The sequence below is a fragment of the Aethalodelphis obliquidens genome, unplaced genomic scaffold, assembly GCF_003676395.1.
Source record: "Aethalodelphis obliquidens isolate GAN/ISIS:26980383/991018 unplaced genomic scaffold, ASM367639v1 scaffold73, whole genome shotgun sequence".
NCBI lineage: Eukaryota > Metazoa > Chordata > Mammalia > Artiodactyla > Delphinidae > Aethalodelphis > Aethalodelphis obliquidens.
The window spans coordinates 5,207,109-5,215,208 of NW_020838017.1; positions in this window are offsets into that span (position 1 = coordinate 5,207,109).

The following is an 8,100-nucleotide window of genomic DNA, read 5'->3' on the forward strand; positions in this document are numbered from 1 at the left end:
TGACTCTTGGTTTTCATTTAAGAAGGCCTGAACTTCCCTGGAGGTCCGGTGGTTAAGATTCCGTGGTTCCAATGCAGGGAGTATGGGTTCAATCCCTCGTCTGGGAACTAGGATCCCACATGCCCCTCTGAGGGGGCCAAAAAAACGGAAATCAATGTATGCCTGCCCTCACGCGTGAATTAAGCACACAGGTGGGAGTGCGTGGGCAGCACAGGGAACTTGCCCCTCCTCCTCGCCCTGCAATCCCAGGTGAGATGTGTTTTGCTGGTGTGATTCCTCACTGCTGGGATTTCTGCATCTCTCCTCCGGGACTTGAAGAGAGCTGCCTCAGGATGCAAGTTCCAAGATAGGATTTATCTACTTTCTTTTAAATTGGTGAGGACTGTATTGAGAACTGGAGTTAGACTGTTTCTGACTTCAGGAGAGCCAGTTCCGCACTGTCCATGTTGATAGCGAACGTGGATACTGACTTTCCATGGAGGAAAATCAAAAAACAGCGCTGCTGGAGAAGGTGCTGTGGCTTAAACACGCGTGAGTGCTGATACTACTTTCTTACCCTTAAGTTTTTCTCTCTCTGTGTTTAAAGTCAGCTATTCCTTCTTTCAAATGGTGCTTGTGCAGTAGTTTTTTGGTTACTATGTTACGAGAGATGAACATGGTGATTGGAAAACAAGTGTCAAGCTGCAGTTCCAACAACCAAGTCTCATTTGGGGCTGCTAGCAATGCCTATGCTGTGCAGTTTATTTTTTAATTTTTATTTATTTTTTAACATCTTTATTGGAGTATAATTGCTTTACAATGGTGTGTTAGTTTCTGCTCTATAACAAAGTGAATCAGTTATACGTATACATATATCCCCGTATCTCCTCCCTCTTGCGTCTCCCTCCCACCCTCCCTATCCCACCCCTCTAGGTGGACACAAAGCACCGAGCTGATCTCCCTGTGCTATGTGGCTGCTTCCCACTAGCTATCTGTTTTACATTTGGTAGTGTATATATGTCCATGCCACTCTCTCACTTCGTCCCAGCTTACCCTTCCCCCTCCCTGTGTCCTCAAGTCCATTCTCTACATCTGCGTCTTTATTCCTGTCCTGCCCCTAGGTTCTTCAGAAGCTTTTTTTTTTTTTTGAAGCAGGGGCTTCTAACCTCATAATGTTAAGCCGGGTCTTGGGGTCATCAGAAAAGAGGAGTGAGTATGTGTGACTGTGTTTGCGCATGTAGGGAGGGGAAGTGTCTCCCTCTACTCCTCTCCAGTTCTGCTGGCCGGACTAGTAAACTGGACTCATAGATTGACACAGACAGATTAACAGGAGAAAAAGAAACGTTTTAATTTGTGAGCATAGAGGCCTCATAGAAATAAGACCCAGGAAGTGGCCAGAGAGGCAGCTTTTATATTTTTTAGGCAAAGAAACAATGAATTTGTGAAGAATTGAGGGGACAAAGAAACTAATAGAGCTTTGAGTGCTCAATTAGTGAAGCATCTAAACAGAATTTAGACTTTGGGTGGAAAATTCAAGAAGTAACAAGGTTTGTTTATACAGGCTTCTGGGCCTCAATTCCCCAGCTCTGGCGATGAGTGTCCTTCTACCTGCAGATGCAGGGAGTGTGCCTTTCACATGACAGATTTATTTCCAGCTTTCAGGGAGACAGAAAGGAGGGTCAGAGTGTCCCTCTGGCATTGGCTGTTTCTTAAGTAACTTTAATTGAAAATAACCACTCTGCCATTGTGGCATATTTTGGAGCGGCCTGCCCTGAGCCCCAGCAGGGCATTGTGGCAGCTCTAGACTGGCAGAGGCTAGAGGAAGAACAAAATGATAGATGCTGCAAAGTGCAAAGAGCTGTTTCTTTCTTTTTTTAAAAATTAATTTTTATTGGAGTATAGTTGATTTACAGTGTTGTGTTAGTTTTAGGTGTACAGCAAAGTGAATCAGTTATACATATACATATATCCACTCTTTTTTTAGATTCTTTCCCCATATAGGCCATTACAGAGTACTGAGTAGGGTACCCTGTGCTATACAGTAGGTTCTTATTAGTTTTTGGTTTTATATATAGTAATGTGTATATGTCAATCCCAGTATCCCAATTTATCCCTCCCCCACCCCTTTCCCCCTTGGTAACCGTAAGTTCAAAGAACCATTTCTTGTTTAAAGTCTCCCCACCTCCTCAAGTTTGTCATTCTCCATCTCAGTTCCTTGTGTGTTTCTTCAGGGACTTAATGTAATTTTCTATTATTACATTCATTATATATATTAGTTTAATTTAATTAATTCTGTTTATTAGTCTGTCCCGTCTTGTTCCACTTCTGAAAGTGTATGTTCCCAGAGAGGGCAAGGACCTCACTTATCTTTATTCACCACTGAATTTCTAACTCCTAACAGGTGCTCAATAAAAATTTGCTGAATGAATGGTGGGTTGAATGCACTCAGCCCTTCACATATATTACCTCTCCATAACCTACGGTGTAGAATAATTTGAACTGGAAATAGTTTTGCTTTTTTAACCTGCCATTTTTTTTTTTGTTGCTGTTTTATATACTTAACAAGAAAAACCTGTGGGTGAATAGTTTAAATCCAGGAGTTTATAGTTATATGATCATTATATCACAGGTATGTGGCACCTTTCCATTACTTTTATGAAGTCTACATACATTTCTCTGATAAGTAAGTAAGGAGTTGGAAACCATCCCTCAAGTTTGCATCCAGTCTATTTTAGGACTGCTGGTCTCTGCAGTCTGACCACACTGTTTAACATGTCTGTCATTTCACTCTTCATTGTCCTAAGTCTAGCCCAGAGCTGCTTCTCATTCTTGGCAGAATTCCAAAGTTAAAGAGGGTTCCGGAGCCCACGTCAAGGGCCACATAGCCCTCCTCAGCCTGTTAGCTGCTTCCGCAGTAACGCACCCTGGAGTTTTACAGCTTGGATACAAGGTTCAAACCTTGGAAGAGAGAAGGTAGTGCATCAAGTGTCAGAAACACATGGGATATTTTTAGATAATATCGGTTCATAAATTTTTGAATCCCTCTTCGATGTAACTCAGTAAAACCTCTCAAAGGAAATCTCTAGGTTTTTCCCTCTCTGATGTTCATTTTCGGTTACAGTTTTGTCTTTTATAAAGTACACCCCCCATTTTTGGAAGAGTATAAAATGACAGATTTGCATCCTTGTTTTAATACCCTGTGAAACCAGAGTCCTTATTGGTAAGATAGCACGTCCATGCAAAATTACATTCTCCTCTATAGGTTATGGTGTCTAAAAGAGGGAAAGGAATTATAAATAGTGTAGGTTAATAATGTTAATTTTCAAGAGATTTAGAAATAGAAAATCTACATATTTACAAGGTTTTATTTTTGTCTCCTTTCCTTGGTCTTAATTATTCTCTTTCTGAAATTCAGATTTTAATTTATATGGTGTCCACTAAGTGGTAACATGCTATACATGTTACATAAGAAAAGAAAAATAAGATAATGCCAAAGACAGGATTTCCTGTATTATAAGGAAACGTCCATACACATATGCCCACACTTGCTGATGGTGGGGTAACTCAGGAAAATTCTTTGGGTTATTTTACATAAAACACAGCAAGAGCTGTTCATAGATTTTTGACCCAGAAATCCCACTTTTCATTGTAGCACTATTCATAATATATTTGGGAAAAAAATGTCCAACAACTGGAGAATATAAATTAGGTGTATCATGTAAGTTATATATCTACTGGAAGGAATAGAATGATTAAATTAAATTTATGTGTATAGTTATATTACATACATACCTATTAAATTATATTAATATTTATGAAAATCAAGCATGGAAAAAAACTTTTTATTAATATAAGTGAAAAACAAAAAGATAAAGTTACATCACTGTGATTTCACCTGTGGAAAAATATGAATACATTAGATACAAACTGGAAGGAAATACTTGTTTTAGAAAGGTAGAATTAAACAAGGTCTTTTTTAAAATATAGTTTTTTCCCTTTTGTAATACAATGTAAAAAAAACTGGGAAGATTATGCAATTTCTAGGAAATGCCAATTGAAATAAAATGGGCAGAAGTCTTAACTAAAAACCTGAAATGAAACAAACAAATGCTCACTGGTTACACAAAATATTCCACTGTTCAAATTCACTTATTCTACCAAAGCAAATATTAGCAACCCAGCTTTTGTGACCTTCACAGTGTATCTCTGCTATTTTCAAAAGCTACTAAAAAATATTTGGAATTATATTTAGTACAGTTCAAGGTGTATCCAGCAACACGGAAGGAAAATGAGGCCCAGTTACACAACTAGTAAGGGGTGCTGCACCTCGAAGGGGTGCTGCATTTACCCCTCATAGGCCAACTCCAGAGAGAGAAACTAATCCGGGGACACTGGCCAGTGTCACTCCTGGAGTTGCCCTTGGGACAAAGCCTTGGGGCAGAGTGGTCAAAACTCAAGGAAACCAGGTGGAAATATGCTGTGTGATCAGGGAGAAGACAGTGAGCAAACACATCTGGGAGCGGGTCAGCGACTGAAGCTGTATTAGGGCTCTTGTTTATAAGGGACAAAACCCCCACAATTCAGAGTATATTGAACACAAGGAGACTGGCTTATATAACTAGGAAGTACATAACTTCTAGGAGCTCAAATGACTTCATCAGAGCCCCCCCCCCCCCCCCCCCCCCGCTCTATTTCATTGTCCATCTTTCAAATCAGCTTCTCTTTCAGTGTTGGCCTCCCTCTCTCCTACTTCAGTTGGCCTTCCTCCAGGGCTCAGGCTTTGCTACTGACTGTCTCAGGCATACGTCATCCATCGCAGAGGTGGATGCGAACGGTGGCTAGGGTTTCGTACACGTGGTGGCTGTGAATTGTGCTTACAAGTTACTGTGTCTTGCTGAGGATGCTGTGCCTAGGATGCTGACTACCCATCATGGTTGACAAAGTCAGAGCACCTTTCTGTCTCTGATTAAAATGCTGATATTAAGAATCATATCATTATTGAAAAGTTAGCCCGAAAGTAATAGAGTATTATTGCCAAAGCTCCCGTTAGAAGTAGTTGTCTTTTTCAAAAGTCCTGCTTGCTAATCGTGGCGCTCCAAAATTCTAAAATCAGGCAGTAATACAGAGTTCATGCTTGGGAAGACAAGCTGTTCTTTTCTCAGTTTCTTCCCTTTTATTTTGAACCCCCTGATTCTCTAAAACCTTCAGTTTTCTTTCCCCATTCCTGCCCCTAGTGGTTTCCATGGCAATAGCAGCTTGCTGGGTTGGGGCTGGGGAAGGGAAGTGGTGTGTGTCTGGGTCATTTGTAAGCAGAGTGTTTATAAGGTGGGAACTGTCTGTACTGCATTAGTCATTTGTATCTCAGGTTTTAAGTAGGTCAGCTGTCTCTTCTCTAATGAGGAAGTATGCGTTCTCTTAACATTCTGGCAAGCTTGTTTGTTTATTCTCTTTCTCATCCAAGACATATAGATGAATATGTCCTAGGCTTTTGCTCCTCAGGAAGTATATGGAGTGAAAGGAAACCTTGTGGATAGAAAAGGGGAACAAGTGGGAGTAGCAAGAGTAGCCAGTGTCTGTAAGAATGTTAGTAATCCTGAAATGATTCAGTGATGCAGGGTAAACTATCATGGCAGTGAGCATTATCCACCCCTCAGTCAGGTTCTGTATGAAAGAACAAACATTTGATGGCCTGCTCTACTAAAAGTTCTTCCCGTCAGACTGTCAGTGGGCCTTGACACCCTCGTTAGTTGTATTCCTTGGGATAAGGCATGGACGATTTCTTTTTGAAAAGGCAAAAGTACAGGGTGGAGGTCACATTTGATTCATTTTCGTATCTCCTACACCAGCTCCAGTGCACAATAAATATTTAGTACATGACATGACCAACGTGATCTTCTAAGAATGGTTCACATTCAATATTTTTAGCAGATTAATTCCAGTCATTCATTTAATCATCTGTGTAGCACATATTTTCTAATGATGAAGATAATAAAATGTGCATGTACCATAAGTTAGGCAATGAGCTAAGTGTTTTATGTTCATTATGTAAATAATCATAACAGCCCTATGAGATAAATTACCATTTTACAAGTGAGGAAGCCTAAGCTTGACTATATGTCTCTCTGATACTTAAAGTCTGTACTTTATCCCAATGCTGTTGAGTGTTAGGGGATAATTCTCTATGGTTATCTTGCATTTTCTTCTTGAAATTTCTTTGTTAAAGAAACTGGGATGTTTGTCCTGTAAATCCGGAGTCTGGATTTTCTGATTGCATTCCTGAAATATCATTTAATGTTTTCATCTTTCTTCTTTATTTTTTGTGAACTGGTAGTCGGATGCAGAAGCTTGATCAGACTGAAGCTCAAAGTTTTGGGCAGATCTGCTAAAATCAGCGTTGTCGCCTTCTTCCATATGCCAGAAGACATGTAATACGATTGTCTCTCTATAATTTTAGCAGCCATTCATATTGAATATCTGGTTCAACTAGTTTTTTAGAGGTTGCAAAATATTATATTGATTATATGTATGTGTATATGTAGAGTGTGTTGTTTGTAAACCTCTTATTGGCTAGGATACTTCTATAAAGAGTATTCTCATCCATTATTTGGTTATTTAACAGTATACTTTGTTCAGGATGAATGTTTGAATCTTTCCCTTATACATTTTCAAAATAATGAGTTGGTTCCCAAGCGTCTTCCATGGTGATCAGTTAATTGTTTTTATTATGATTATGGACTCACAAATTTAAATATGTTTGATGTTTTTTTAATCCATTGCAGTTGTTCTTGTTGTTGATAAAATCATTGCACGTTATCTGTCTAAACTTCTTCAAGTTTCTCCTGAGTCATCTGATACTACCTTCAGTAGTCTTTGGTAACTTCTTTCTTATCTTGTATGAAAAGATGTTCCAGCTCATCTTTTAAAATTGCCTGCCCAAACTTGGAATTGTCTGTTTCTCCAAAGAATCCTGGTTTTCCTAAGTGGAAAATGATATCTGGAGACTCCTGGATTTTACATTGGTGACTAATATTTTTTTAAAAAGTCTCCTGCCTGGATTCAGCTTGTGGCTAGTCTATTGCTTACCTCTGGCCAGATTTAAGCAATACAGTGAGAATTAAGAGAAAAGGTGGATGACGGTGTTTTTTTTCCCCCCTATTTTTTATTGTGATAAAGTACACATAACATAAAATTTACTGTCTTAACCATTTTTAAAGTGTACAGTTCAGTGGTATTAAGTACATTAATAATGTGTTGTATACCCATATATCCATAAATAATAACTCCCCATTCCTCCTGCTCTCCTGCCCTTGACAGCCACCATTCTACTTTCTATCTGTATGATTTTGACTAATTTACTTATAAGTGGAATCATGCAGTATGGCAGTATTTGTCTGTTTGTGACTGGTTTATTTCACTTAGTATAGTGTCCTCAAGATTCATCCATGTTGTAGCGTATGTCAGAATTTTCTTCATTTTTAAAGCTGAATAATATTCCATTGTGTGTATTATATCACATCTTGCTTATCCATTCATCCTTCAGTGGACACTTGGGTTGCTTCCACATTTTAGCTATTGTGAGTAATTCTGCTATGAGTGTGAGACTACCAATATCTCTTTGAGACCCTGATTTCAGTCCTTTTGGGTATATACCTGGAAGTGGAATTGCTGGGTCATATGATAATTCTATTTTTAACTTTTTGAGGAATCTTCATACAGTTTTCCACAGTGGCTGTACTGTTTTATATTGCCACCAAGAATGCAGAAGCGTCCCATTTCTCCACATCCACACCAACACTTATTTTATTTTTTGGCCGTGCCACGTGGCATGCAGGCTCTTAGATTCCTGACCAGGGATATAACCTGTGCCCCATGCAGTGGAAGGGTGGACTCCTAACCACTGGACCGCCAGGGAATTCCCAACACTTGTTGTTTTGTTTTTGTTTGTTTGTTTTTGGGTAGTAGCCAAAAAGTATTGACAGAGTGAGATGGTTTCTTATTGTAGTTTTGATGTGAATATCCCTCATGATTAGTGATGTTGAACATCTTTTCGTGTGCTTATTGGTCATTTTTTATATCTTCCTTGGAGAAATGTCTATTCAAGGCCTTTGCCCATTTTTAAAT